The sequence below is a fragment of the Crotalus tigris genome, unplaced genomic scaffold (assembly GCF_016545835.1).
Source record: "Crotalus tigris isolate CLP2741 ecotype Arizona unplaced genomic scaffold, ASM1654583v1 scf7180000024358.1859470, whole genome shotgun sequence".
Classification (NCBI taxonomy): Eukaryota; Metazoa; Chordata; class Lepidosauria; order Squamata; family Viperidae; genus Crotalus; species Crotalus tigris.
In genome coordinates, this window is record NW_024100527.1 from 356,542 (window position 1) to 372,033 (window position 15,492).

Here is a 15,492-nt window from a genome sequence, read left to right on the forward strand (position 1 = left end):
TGGGGAATTAGATTGGGCCTGGGTCCCATCCAACGTTAATGCGTGTTCTAGAACCTTGTGGCCAAATGAAGCCGTAGAAGATGCATATATATCCCTCTTGTAGTGACGGACAAAGGAAGAGGGCGATGCCCATGTTGCTGCTCTACAAATTCCCTCTACGGAGGCCTGAGTAGACCAGGCAGCTGTAGTAGCTGCGCCCCGGTGGAATGGGCCGTGATATGCCTGGGATCTCGCAGTGACTGAGACTGGTATGCCAGAGAAATACAAACTCTAATCCACCTGCGTATTGTGGTTGAAGAAACCTTCTGACCTAGTGATGAAGGGTGATAGGACACAAACAGAGCCTCTGTTCTGTGGAAAGATGAGGTTCTCTGTATATAACAATATAAGCCCTGCGCACATCCAATTTGTTCCACTGAACCTCTATGTCATTAGATGGGTTAGGACAGAAGTCCGGCAAAACTATTTCCTGAGATCTAGGATACAAGGACTTGACCTTAGGCACGAAGGAGGGGCCTAGCCTAAGGGTTACCCTGTCCTTATGGAACGTACACAGGTCCTTCCTCACTGAAGAGTAGCCAGTTCAGATATCCTTCTCGCTGAAGTTACAGCAACAAGAAATTCCACCTTCATCGATAACTGTTTAAACAAACCAGTGTCAATAGTTCAAAGGGTGCGAAACAAGAGCCTATAAACCTGATGAAGATCCCACGAGGGGTATCTATGTACAGTTGATGGTCTGACGTTGTTAGCTCCTTTTAGGAAGGAGCGTATCATAGGGTAATGTGTTAAGGATTCATTGCCACAGGAAATAACTGTGGCAAGTGCTGCTACCTGCTTGCGGATGGTGCTTGTGGAAAGCCCTTTGTCTAGACCATCCCTCAGGAACTCCAAGATAACTGGCATTGAAACCGCCAAAAGGTCAATTTTTCGAACTGAACACCAATTACAGGAGTATCTCCATGTGGCATCGTATATTCTATTCGTCGAGGGTCGCCTGGATTGCTGAATCATAGCTATGACCCTTGACGAATCTGAGTCTCAGCCTAAGGCCTGCCTCTCAAGTGCCAGAAGGTTAACTGGAGTCATTGAGGGTCTGGATGGCGTAGTTCCCCCTGAATGTGGGAGATGCGATTTGCTGGGATCCTCCATGGAGATGATGCAGAGAGCTCCATCAGGTCGGCAACCAAGAGCGTCTCGCCAATGTGGCGCAACAAGGAGGACCTCTGCTCGTTCGCGAAGGATCTTCCTGATCGTGGCAGGAAGAAACGGCAGAGGAGGGAAGGCATAGAGCAGTTCCCTGGGCCAGGGACTGCGGAGCGCATCTGTTCCCTCCGCTGATGGAGGTGGGAACCCGGAAAGGAATCTGGGAAGTTGTGAGTTGGTGGGGGAGGCAAAAGGTCTAAGGTTGGGGAACCAAACCTGTCCACGATCTCTCTGAACACCTTCGGATCCAGCTGCCATTCGGAATGGTCCATGGTTGCTCAGCTCAGTGAGTCCACCTGCTGGTTGGTCACTCTGGATATGTGCTCCGCCCTGATGGAAGAAAGATTCAGTTCCGCCCAGGACCCCAGCAATTTGGCCTCCTGCATGAGAGGCCTGGACCTTGTCCCCCCTTGTCTGTTGACGTGGGCCTTGGCTGTAATGTTGTCAGTTAAAATCAGGACATGTTGGCCCTGTACTATATCAGTGAATCCCTTTAGGGCCATATGTATGGCTCTGAGTTCCAGCCAGTTTATATTGTTCTTTAGGTCCTGTTTGGACCACCGACCTTGAGCCCAGTGCGTGTGGAGGTGTGCCCCCCACCCAAACAGGCTTGCATCTGTGGTAATGGTAATCCTGTCTGGTTCTAATACTGCTCCCCGTGACGGCGCCGGGGAGTCCCACCATTTAAGGGAGTTCAAGTCTCTGAAATGGAAGGAGAAGTCATGTAATTCTCTGGCCTGGAGGCGTGCCCATGGCACAATTTGCACGCAGGACACCGTCTTCCCCAGTAGCTGTGATAGGGAGGCCAATGTGACTACTCTGGCCCTTTGGATCTGATGTACAAGAGTCTGAATAGAGTTCCTTCAGTCCTGAAATAGGTAGACCGTACAATTGTCCGTGTCTATAACAGCGCCCAAATGGAGGAGCCGGATTGTTGTATGACTTTTCTGGAAATTAACAGAAAACCCGTGCTCCTGAAAGACCTTGATGGCTAGGGTGAGGTCTGACTGAGCGTTTCGGAATGATGATGACTGAATTAGTATGTCATCTAAATAGCAATGAATTCTGATTGAAATTTGTCTAAGGTGGGCTGCGAGCACTGCCAGTACCTTGTAAATACCCTCGGTGTCGATGAGAGGCCAAATGGTAGGGCTCTGTACTGGTAGTGGGCATAGCTGAATCTGAGGAATTTGCGGTGGTTAGGAAACATGTCTCAGTTAGGTCTATTGAGGTAAGAAAGTCACCTTGCCTGATGCTGGCCAGGATTGATTGAAGTGGTTGCATCTTAAACTTCTTATACCTCAAGTAAGGTTTAGACCTTTCAAGTCTAAGATTGCCCTCCAGCCCCCCCAAGTCTTAGGGATGACGAAGAGGTTTGAGTAAAACCTTCGTCCTTCTTGGTCTTGTGTACTGGTTCAATTGCTCATATTTGTAATAAATGAGCTATGGCCTCTGACATAAAGTCAGTCCTGGACCTGCTCGTTGGGATAGGGCAAGAGCGGAATTTGTCAGGTGGTTGAGAACAAAATTCTAGTCTCAAACCTTGCGTGACAGTGTCTAACACCCATGCATCTGTAGTGATGGCTGTCCAAGTGCTGGAATAAGGGGCCAGCTGGCTTCCTATGGGAAGTGAGACTGTGAGATCACTTGCCTCGTTTAGAGGAACGGCCCCTTGACCTTGAAGGGGCCGCTTGGCCAGGATCTGTGGTCTGCTTCTGCATGCTGAACGATCCTGCTGTCGTTCTTGTCTCTGAAAGGAATAGAGGGATGCCTGGGCCCAGTCCCAGGATGGAGCTGGTCGAAAGGCAGCCTCCTGTAACTGCTCTGTGACATGAGTTAACCAGAGTTTTACGTTTGTCCTTACCTTCTGTTAAGTATGGTTCTAGTGCCTTACCAAAGAGATGTCCACCTGTGTAAGGTTTAGAGGCCAGACGCCACTTGGTCTTGGTGTCTGCTTGCCAATTCCTGGGCCAAAGGAGCCTTCATGCTGAGATGTCTGCAGCGATGGTCTGGCAGTGTATCTAGCCATGTGCAGAGAAGTGTCGGCTAGGTACTGGGATGTAGCCACTAACTTACCCAGATTTTGGTGAGCTCTGAGCTGGTCCGGAGGGATCCTGTCCTGGAGCTCACGTAACCCAAGGGCTGAAGCCCTGGCGAAGAAGGCCATGGACGTTGCCGCCTTTGTTGCCCAGGCTGATGCCAGATGGGAACTACGCAATGCGGAGTCAATCTTTTTATCCTCCACCCTAAGTGCCTCATTTATGTCCCCAGGGATATTAGCATTGGGAAACAATGAGTTCAAGGCTCATCAATCTCAGGATTCTCCAATAGGGAGGCCAGAGAACTGGCAACATTGAATAATGTTCCTTCTACTGCACCGGGGCTTAAGAAGGATCCTAAGTTCTCCCATTGTTCTTGAACTATATTCAGAAAAAGGGGAGGGCAGGGAATATTGTTCTGCGAGACTGAGGGCTCGGTGTATATGGCGTGGGGACCCTTGGACATTGTAGGTGGAGTCTCCTGTTCTTGGGGGAGGTTTGCAGTAGTGCAGGGTCTGAGTAGCAGGGAATTAAAGAATGAATGCTCAAAAAAACCGACAGGAGGGGTGGGGTCAGAGGGAGTGATGCCCTCATCCTCAAACAAAATCAGGCCAGATTGTTCAGCCCCTGTAGATTCCAAATCCGATGAGGGATCCTCCATCAAATCTGGAGATTGTGGATGATACATGGCCTGGGGGGGGGGGCTGTGGGGTGTTGGAGGCCATAAACTGAGCCACAGCCTGGGCTATCATGGACTGAAGGAGGTCCGGGTTCAAGGCCTGGTTCTCAGGAGGGCAAAGCCCTGCTGCAGTGGGGGTGAACGTGGCCTGGGGTCCTGGGGTGTCCTGGTTGGTTATGCCCCTCCCTGGGTCCCTCTTGTGGTTAAATCTAATTGGGGAATTCCCCTGGGGGGAGACCAGGCCCCTGGGGCTGAGGCACAATGTGAGGAAAGGGGTTCAAAAATGGACCTTCCCATCATGCCTGTCAGATCTGGGGAGGCTGCTCTCAATCTTTGGGACTCCTCCTCCCTCTGTGGCTCCCTGCTTGGCCGGGCTCGCTTGGTGGTGTTCTTTCCACTTGCCTCTGTTTGGCGTTTCCTCTTGGCCGGCTCGCTGATTTTCTCTGCCATGATGAGTTGCTCTGGGCTCAACCTTGGCAAAACGCCCCCCCTCAGCGCTGTAACTCACCAAGGGAGCCTGCAGAGATGATTCAGCCCGTGAGGGGGGTGGGTGGGGAATTAATGGGCACCGCGTCCCTTGGGAGCAAACAGGCCCTCCCCGGTTCAACGCTGTAGTCTCGAAGCCTCTGCCACCGGTGATGAACACTGTCTTCAGGAGAAACTCCAGGCAGTCTGGGCCTCAGTCACACACAAAATGGCCACCGTGAGTCAATTCAAAATGGCGGCCGCAGAGTTCGCACCAAAAAAACGGCGGTTAGAAGAAGGCCTTGAGGCCTGAGGCCTAAGCTGCGATGAGCCCTCATTCTGAGGAATCACTTGGGCTCCTAACGCAGCGAATGGATTCCAAAAAAAAAAAAGGCCATTAGAAGAAGAAGGCCTTGAGGCCTGTGGCCTAAGCTGCGATGAGCCCTCATTCCGAGGAATCGCTTGGGCTCCTAACGCAGCGAATGGATTCCAAAAAAAAAAAAGGCCATTAGAAGAAGAAGGCCTTGAGGCCTGTTGCCTAAGCTGCGATAAGCCTTCGTTCCGAGGAATCGCTTGGGCTCCTAACGCAGCAAATGGATTACAATTAGGTGAGCTGAGAGAAGATGAGGCAGGCCAAAGCCTAGTAAGGCCTCCAGGCTCTGAAAATTGGATCGGTGCCAAAAACTTTCTCCTGCTGCTGGGGCGGTCTGCTGAGGCCGAGGGACCTAGAAAAGGCTCCCTCCAGGCCTGATGAGCCTCGTCGTCCCTTGCGGAGCCCCCCAGTCAATTGGCAAGCTTACCCCTGCCTCTAAGGCCTCCAGGCTCTGGTTAGAAGAATGGAGCCTCTGATGCAGAGGAACGGCCCCTGGTAGGAGATTTCTCTTGCTTCTGGGAATCCAATTTTCAAGCTGATTGTGAAGCTGAAAGGCTCTCAAAGGGAGAAAGGGAAAGTTTCCCCCCCCCCCAAAGGGAGGTTTTGTCAGCCTGTCAGCCTGCTAGGCTACAGGTTGGGATGAAATAAAATAGGAATACCAGTCTTCTGCTCCAGGAGCGAAGAAAAAACGCGTCTTAGAGCAAAGAGACTAAGTCTAAAACTGGGGTGCAGTTGGCACAGAGGGGGCGGTACTAAATTTCAGACTTAGTCTAATTGGAGGAGATAGATTAAGACAACCCATCCGTGGGTTCTCCATCCAATCATGCTGGAGAAGAGAACTGTCCTGAAAAAATGTGATGGGCAATGAAAGAGTCAAACACACTCTTTAAAGGCTCGCATTCACTCATGTACACAGAGAGATGGATATAGCCTTTTTTTTTTTTTTTTTTTTGAAACCAGTCCATGCTGTTCTAAACCCTTTGGCTCCACTCTACCTTGTATCTTCTCAGCATCTGAACTATATATAAATCCTCTCCCTTGACTGGAACATATTCTATAGGCCTCCTGTGCTTAATACATTTCTGGCTTGGATGCACTAAGTCTGTGCCACTCAGCAACTCTCTTGGAACAGAGGCTGCTCTGCATAACTGGCTTAATGAAATTGCCATCCTCGTGTACTGCTCTCCATGCCAAACACTGTGCATGATCCTATTTGAAATGGCAGTTCTGATTTGCCTGCCTACTGTCCTTTCAGAATTTATTTGGCATTCAGTGGGATGTTTCTAAGCTGCCTCTCAAGGGGACTGGACCCTTAGCTGTGATTCTTCTGAAAGACAGCCAATGGCCCCTATAAATTCCACTTCTATAAAGCCCCTCTCTTGGGAGAAGATGACTGTTTATCCATCAGGTGCTTACAGCCTACACAAGCAATTTAGTTCTCTGGCCCCAACTGGCTAATGTCCAGAGTTTCTGAGCACAAGAAATGTGCTACGTGCGCCAATATTTCACAAATCAAATGAGGATGTTGATGCTTTTGTGTTTTAGCATCTACCTTGACACCAAATGTAAAGATTTTTGTAAGCTTTTTATTGTTTTTTAATCAATCAATCTTAAGATAACAAAATCCTATGCTGCAATGTTAGGATCTAAGAAGGATGCCATTGGGAAGTAGGTAGATTGAAAAGAGGCAGTGATCCTCAATTAGGAAAGGAGTGAAAATTTCAGAGCCTAAATTTTTAAGAAAGCTGAAAAAATCGGACAATTACCTGGAAAGGAATGGAGTGACCCTGTGGAAATAGTAAAGCCAAATCTCTGAATTGAGTTCAAAGTCCTGTGACTTCATAGCCACATCAGTGTGGTTATCCTGGCAGTAATTGGAAAAAAATGGTTTGTCAGGTTCTTTTTCAGGGATATTTCTTCAGCTTTCCATACAAGCTTGTTCTTCTGCTTTTCCACTGAAGTTTCTCATCGCAAAACAACCTTAGATTGGGAAACTGTGGCGTTGTTTAAATTCTGAATTTTGCCGATTCAACATTCTGTGGAGATTAAAGAACTTTTTAACTTCTTGCAAGTGGGGTCAGGGATATTCCTTCAGGAAGCAGCATTGAGAGGGGACTTCCTTCCATTCTCCTTTGAAGCAAAACATCCTAACAGAGCTGTAATTGTATATTAACCACATTTTGGGTAGAGGTGAGAAGACATCCAATTAACAGCAGTTCAGAAATCTCCTGCTGAATCCAACCATTATCCTATCAAGGAACAGCATCCTCTGTTCCACTGGGATCAAGCCAATGCATTCAGAAATTTGGACATAGTGTCCACAGTACTTTCATCATTTCCTGCCAGCAGCTGGCACTGCGTGCAGGGTTTACTGCCTCTGTTTTCAGAGGTAATAAACCACCATCAAGACTAGTAACTACTGATAGCCTGGTCCTCTATGAATTTGTCTGATAACCTTTTCAAACTAAAGTAATATGGTGTAACTAATTTAAATCTAAATTAATGGCTGTCACTACCTCTGATAACAACTTGCTCACAATAAAGATGTCCTTCCTTTAATCAGTCCCAAATCTTCCCATTTAATTTCAGTGAATGATTGTGTTTTAACGTTGGGAGAGAGTGAGAAAAAAAATCTGCATTCATAATTTTATATGCCTTGGCATATCTCCTCTTACCCATTTTCATTCTAAAAAAGAAAAAAAACCACCCTAAAACTAAAGTTTTGCATTCATTGTTGTTCAGATCTCATAATTATTTTGGTTAAACTTTGTGTTTTTTGTGGAGAAATTTGTTCTGAAAGTTTTATAATTCTATATTATCTTTGTTGGTTATAGTGACCAGGATTCTATCTAGATCAGGGCTTTTCAACCACTGGTACAGGTACCACCTGTGGTACATTGGCACCTGGCAGGTGGTACGCGACCATCCTAGAAAAGTGGTTGTGGGGGAGGGGAATGAGCTGAACTCGTGACAGCACTGCACAAGCATGAGCGAGAGATGGCTGGAGCTGCAGGACTGTCAGGGCTCAGCAGAAGTGCCAGGATTAATGCCGTTTTCCAGCTGATCGGCATTTTTTCGGGGCTGTCAGGGCTCAGCAGAAGTGCCAGGATCAGCGCCAGGCTCCAGCTGGAGCTCGGTGCTGATCCTGGTGCTTCTGCTGAGCCCTGAAGAAGCACCAATCAGCTGGAAAGTTGCAGCATCTTCAGGGTCTTGTGATTTACATTCAGATGCTTGGCAACTGATTCATATTTATGACAGTCGCAGTGTCCCAGGGTCATGTGAAGTGACCAAAACCTGCTGCAACCACCCAGCAGATGGGGGGAATAAAAGCCAAACACCCTCCACCCCACCCCTGCTGCCAATCCTCAACAGAAATGCTCACAACAATGAAAACCTCAGACAGGAGGAAGAGCGTGGCTGGGTGGGTAGGCAATGTCTTGCTCGGCTGTGGCTTGGGGGGCAATTTTTCAGTGCCATTGTAACTTCGAACAGTCACTAAGTGAACTGTTGTAAGTCAAGGACTACCTGTACTTTATCACTTTTTTTCCTTTTTTGGGGGGGTCATCAAGGTTTTGACACCTTGCTAGGTGACTGGTTGTACTCGGATGTTGCCATATCCTAAAAGTGGTACAGTGGGTGAAAAGGTTGAAAAGCCCTGATCTAGATGACTGGTCTGGATAGGCTATTAAGGCTATTAAGATCTGGAAAAAGTAAAGCCGGCTTAAGCTCAACTTTAGGAAGACCATATGGTTGTGAGGTCAAGGACTTTCTTTCCAGAAGTTTTTGATGCACATCTCCAAGCCAAAGTGATATATCTCTATGTATTGGAGTCGTCCAGGGCAGAAGTTCTTGTCTGAGGAGCAAGCAACAGCTTCATCTGACACATTAATTACATCCTTTCTAGATAGTCGCTCATGCCTTAGTCACCTGTTGTTTCGGTTTTAGCATTGTGATCAACATTGGACTTCTCTTGAAGATTAGTCAGAAAGTGTAGTTACAGACATGCATGGATATGGTCATACTTTGATTTCATGAAGTACAATGGCTACCAATTGTCTTCTGAGTGCAATTCAAGGTGCAGTTATCATTAATTAAGACCTTCACAGTTCAGGGATTGCATATGTTATGGAACTGTCTTTCTCCAATTGTTTGTATCCACCAATAAGGGTTGGTATGCTCCAGGTCCAACAAGAAAGCAATGCCTTTCTGTGGGATCCCAAAATGTGCCTTCTTGTTGGTGTTCCTGCCTTCTGCAACAGCGTTCCCCTTGAGATTTATTTGATCTCATTCTTTCTGATTTTCAGGAAAGCATTACAACTTGGTGGTTTGTGAACTCACCTGAAACATTATTATAGTAGTAATCCTGTACTGTTTTTTAAAATATTTTTTTTAAAAAAATGTGTGCTGCTTTGAGTAGTTATCTAAACACTGGGTGAGAGTAGAAAACTGTAATAAGAGTTGGAGATTATTGATGTGTGCACTACAGAGGCTGTTTTTTTTCTCCCAAGAGCTAGCCTGATATTCTTTAGTGCAGTTGTGGAATTTATCATATCATTTTTGAAGTAAGAAATAATGGGCAGACCAGTTTCCTTTTTGAATGGAAAGCAAGTAGGATCCGCTATATTGTCTTTCACCTCAGAGAGCCAAAGGTCTTTGTTAATTCATGCCTTGCTTACAGAATACAGTTGCAGGACTGATCGCAGAAAGGAACTTTTCTGTAGTTTGGCACCAACAGTGAAATTCTTTCCTTGCAAAAGCTAATTCTATGTCACACCCTCTTCGACTGTGCACCTGTCCCAATATGGAATGCATACAGTAGAGCTATTAGACTAAAGTAAAGAAAAATAATTATAAAGTGCAAGCATTGGCAGTTAGAAGTTCCTGAGATACCAGTGTACTTTCAGAGAATACATGAGCCCTGCCTATGCCAAATGAGAATTCACATTTTTTACCTAGTAAGTGGATACTACCCATCCAGATTAGACATTGAATAAACCAGTACCAAGTTTCTATACTATGAATAAAACAGAAGTAATTTGCATTTTCAGCTGAATCAGAAAACAATGAGATACCGAATGATGCAGATGTAGGTGCCTTTCAGCAGTACAAGAGAACAATAGGAATATTCTGGTTTGTGTGTTATGCCAGGTGCAGAATGGTATGTATAAAGACATTATTTTGTTTTCCTGTTTCTTTTGCAAAATAGAGGCAGTTGTGGTGGAAATGCAAGCCACACTTTAAGAGAATATATATATATATATATATATATATATATATATATATATATATATATATATATATATATGCATAAATGCAATAATTCTCAAAACTGCCTTTTCACATTCAAACAGCATTACATATCATTAGCTTTTTCTTATTCCTTTTTTCGGTGGTGTTTCCAAAATGAAAAACGAAACATTGCAGTGCATATACATATTGTATGACATCTTTAGTATTCCAGAGTGAGTTAGCAACAAACAGCTAGTATGCCATATGCCCTTTAAAACTGAAAGGCCACCTGCCAACTCATTCCCACTTTCCTCTTTTTGGGTTATCAGATGCATATAAATTAGTGTATTCCTGGGATAAGGCAGAAATACTCATGCTAGCTGCAGACACAGGGGGGGGGGGAGAGAGAGAGAGAGAGAGAAAGAGAGAGTTCATTTCTGAAGAGTCTCAATGTAACTCCTATATTTTGATATGGTTATTCAAATTTAAAAGGTCAGTTTTAGATTTGAATGAAAATATCTGTAATTTTGCATAAAAAGAAATCTTTGTGTGTGCGTGCAGGGCTCTCTGATGTGTGCAAAGAATTCATCAATAGGTGGATAGTTGTGCTCAAAGGACTATTATATTTTACCATCTAGTTATTCCAATAGCTAATTGCTGGGTTTAAGCTGCAAAAAGCTGCAAAATTATCCAAGGAAGAGACAAATCTTTGAAAAGTACTCATGTGTAAATGTGTAACATTTCAGCAGAGAGTAACTGCTATCTAATTAAGTCTTCCATTTCTTTCTCAAACAATCTGGATGGTGTTTAATTCTATTCAGCCTCCTAATCATTTACATATGAACACAGCTTGTTTTTGTTCAATAAATGTGGACAGTCGAATTGGGCAAAGGTTTTTTGAAGGAGCAGTTAACTATGCACTTTTGTTAGAGTGTAGAATTAAGTCAATTGACAGTAGGGTAAAAACGAAGAAATGGAATATTATGCATTTTTTCATTTTCTTTTTTGAAAGGAATATAATTTCTTCATGTAGGAGTCTGTGTGCATAAACATTATTGTTTGCATTAACAAAAACTTCTAAAAAGAGAAAATATAGTTTCCAATTTCTCAAGGTCTTTCTTTCTCTCTCTTTTTCTTTCTTTCTTTCTTTCTTTCTTTCTTTCTTTCTTTCTTTCTTTCTTTCTTTCTTTCTTTCTTTCTTTCTTTCTTTCTTTCTTCTTGTTCCTTCCTTCCTTCCTTTTTTGAAATTGCTTGAAATTGGACCCATGTTGTTACAGTTTTGGCCTTAGAAAAATTCCAGAGATATTAGGATTTTCCCCTGATCCAGACACTAGAATATCCAACATGGAAATTACCCTTTTCAAATGGAATGGCTATTCCTTTGGAAAGTTCCATGTGGCACATGTTTGTGTTATCCCTGTTGCCCCAGAAGAATGTTTAAGTCATTATGTTTAAACACGTCATGTTTATGGTCTCTTTATAGTGGTGGAGATGATGGGTACTGTATACCATTAAAAATACTGCCTTCAATACTAAAATATCAAGTCTCTCCATACATCAAAGATGGCATAATGTATCAGGGTTTTTTTTCCCCTTCCTTTTCTACTTTTTCAGAATTCATAATCAAAGACCAAGTGAATTTGAATAGGGGAGTGCTGATTGATTAAATCCTATAGGATCTACTACAAATCCCTTCTTTTTCTAAGCTTAACTGCTGTTGCCAGGGCCAGAAATTTATCTTATCCAAGCCTTTAAGGAAGTTGAAAAATCCAAGGAGTAAAGTCATATTTTATCTGCAGAGTTTTCAGAATGTTATAGTCCAAATCTTGGAAGCTGACCAGAATTTGATATAAGATATAAATAAAATCTTTGTTCTTGTTGCAGATGTAATAACCAAAGAAAACATCTAGTTTCTCAGCCCTACAAATCCATCTCAGATGGGGATGCAATAGATTTATTGATTTTACCATGTTGAAAGCTCTAGCCACATAGGTAGAACTTCAGTCCGAGAATTCAAATTTTTAAATAGTTTTCATTAATGAATTTTTGTTCACTAACATATGTTTGGTTATTTGTACTACTTAAAATATAAGATTCCATAATTAGTTTCTCTTTTCATTTCCCTTTATTCTCAAGTCAAAGTCAAGTATCTCTTCTATCTATACTTGCGTATGCAGATGTTGAAATTCACACTATAATAGCATTTAACCAGACATGTGGTGGGATGACGTGCTCTTTAACAAACTTTCTTTAATAATACTCCACAATGATGCATTCAAAGTTTCCTATACAACATTTTCATCACCATGACATGTTCTCACATTAGTTTAGTTAATCATCATGAAATTCATTAAACTTTCATACATATCCACTATAAAACAATGATTTGAAGGCAATTGTCAAGTGTCTTTTAACTTTTATCATTATTATATAATCAGATGGATTCTGGAGACTTAGAAATATATTTCATATGCAGGATAAAATAGGTTTTTATTCTCAAATGTTGAACTCAGAGTAAAAATGTTAAATTACTAAAATATCTGAATTGATTATTATGTTCAGAAAAACAATTAGGGAAGCTAATGCTTTAAATGTGAAAATTCAAAGTCTGGTTGGTAGACCCGAGTGCAATTCTATAAAGCAGGATCGTTCATGATGTCCCTTTTTACCTCTCCCTTAGCTAAAATGGCCATATTTTAAAATCTCCAATCATCATATGGTCACACTAAATTATTCTAACTTTGAACATCATGGGTAGAGAAGCTTTTTTTCTGGCTAAGAAACAGATTGTCACAAAGATTTTGTCAGGGTGTCCAAAATGAAGAAAATAGACCCAGAGTCTACAAATTTAGTATTTAGTCCCACATCAATTCAATTCATTTTAAAGTGATAGATTGATCTTACAGGGGAAAAAGTACTTTATTTTAGAATGCTACAATCATTTATCCAACCCTAAAATGTTTGTTTAGTAAGGGCAGTGGTGGGATTCAAACATGGAACAACCGGCTCTCTGTGTGGATGCCACTTCTGGAAGTCCATTCTGGGCCTGGTCAACAAAAAAATTAGCTACCAGTTCTGCCAAAGTGATGTGAACCGGCTGATTCCCACCACTGAGTAAGGGTAATCAGGAGAGGAAGAAAACACCTTTCGTCACTTCCTCTTTCTGAAGTCATTACAAAAGTAGTGTGGCACTACCTAAATTATTATTTTATTTTCTCTCTCTGTTCCTTCCATTTTTATTTCTGTTTGTGTCAAAGCTTTTGGACAAGAAGCCTGAGTTCTTGTATTTGTTTATGTGAGTCATTCTAAAAATGTATCTCAGGCGAATGTCAAAATGAATAAGCCTGAAGTAAATACATAAACGTATAATATATTCAGCAGTGGGATTCAACCAGTTCACATCACTGGTAGCTAATTTTTTGTTGACCAGGCCCAGAATGGACTTCTGGAAGCAGCATCCACACAGAGAATCGGTTGTTCCCATATTTGAATCCCACCACTGAATACATTCATGCATAAATATTTGTTTGATTTCTAAATAATAAACAATATTGAACAGACCTTTATTTGGAAGTATAATTCAATTGACATGAGCAAGACTTACCTCTTAATAGACAGAATTAATGGTTTGGTTGGTAAATTACAAAAGACTGAGGTGCAGATAAATTTAAAACTTTGTAGATCTTGTAGGTCTTGTCCATTATTTCATTCTGTCTTTTGAACATTGTGCATTGAACATTTTAATTCAGTATGTAACCTGAATTTAAAAAAAATAGGCAGGAAAACATCTGTATAGATATAATTGTTACAGTTATATCTAAAGTATGCTTTTTAAAATACAACTACTACATATATATTATGGGTCACAAGGTCTTCTAATTTTTACCCTCCTCACCCATACAAATATATATTCTTTTTGAGGTACATTTTCTCAAAATATGCTGTTGATGTGAATATTTGTATGGAGAAAAAAATATAAATTACAAAGTCAGCAGATTCATTGCTGTTTGTTCAGTGATGGAGTCCATTTGGAAGATCACATATTGTTCCCTTCAAATCTGTTATGGTAGATTCTTTTTTTTAACATCGTCATCCAAGATATATTTAGAAATAAAAGATAGAGCATAGGACTATCAACTTAATGCAGCAATCCTAAACCAATTTACCTAAGAATAAACTCAATGCATTTGACTGGCCTCTTTGACATGTGGAAGTGAGAATTCATTATGGAAGAGAGAGTTGACTATCTCAAGGGAAAGATAAAGGATGCAGTGAAAATGTGGTACTTAAATAGTTTGTGTGGTTAAAAAAAAGAGAAGAGATTGAGCTGAAAATGAATGAGTTATAAACGAATATGAACTGAATACAAAAGTGAGTCACCCATATGAAAGAAACATGATGAGGAATGAAAAAAAAATGAATGAGGATTAAATTGCAAAATAAATACATGAAGAAAGTGTGAATGGGTTAAGAGGAAGGGGAACACTGCATTAGATGCAGATTTGGTCCTCAAAACAGACAAATAAGAAATGTAAAGGGCAGTGTTTTACTTAATGTACTGATGTGGAAGCAAGAATAATTTCCAACGCTAGTAAAGTATAGGAGGTAAATTAGAATTAATTAGATTTACTTTTCATTGTAATATATTCTCTTCTCTTCTTTTTACACTTTGCATAATGTTGTTCACCTCATAAGGGAACAGAATGATGGGCATGTCTGTCTCTATGTATGTATTAAATTTAATCAAAACCAAAATGATTGGAGCTTATAAATTGCTCCAACATCAAATAAAAAAAAGAAAGAAAGCAGTAGGCGCAATCTGGATATTTTGCAAAATCTAATCCATTGGAGATGGTTGTAATTGCCACAGAATTGCTTCTGAAACTAATTTGTACATGCTCAGATAAATGAAAGAGAATTACATTTTCCATTTCTCTTTTGTACAAAATAGAGAGATGACATTCTCCTTTAAATATTTGTGGGTTTTTTCCTCAGGTTTTGATCCCCCTTTGAAATTTGCTAATCAAGGCCTTCTTAAAAGTAGCAAGCTTCATGCTTGAAAAGCTATGAAGCTTTAGTCAAGACATTAATTTTAAACAGATCCTTAGAGTGTTTTTCCTGTTAAAAATATTGTCTGCAGAGAGGACAGGCAATTATACCTTAACATAAGACACTAAAATAAAAGGATCCTTTATAGCATATACACTCTCAGGGATGTTCTGAGAACCCTCTGTGTTTTTGTATGTAGCCTATAAGATCACTAGCTTGAAATGATGAGCTATTAAAAGAATTGACTGAACCATTCCTGATCAGCGTCTTGTCAGCGAAAGACATTGTACATCCTATTACTTGCAACTCTGGGCTTTAGTGTACCAATGTATTCATAATTAGCCATAGATTCTAAAGACTGTTTACCTCTGTTGACTCAAGAGGGCTCTTGAAAATATCACTAGAAGAAAGGATTATTAGCTTTCCCCCCCTCCCCTCTTTCATCTCTTTTA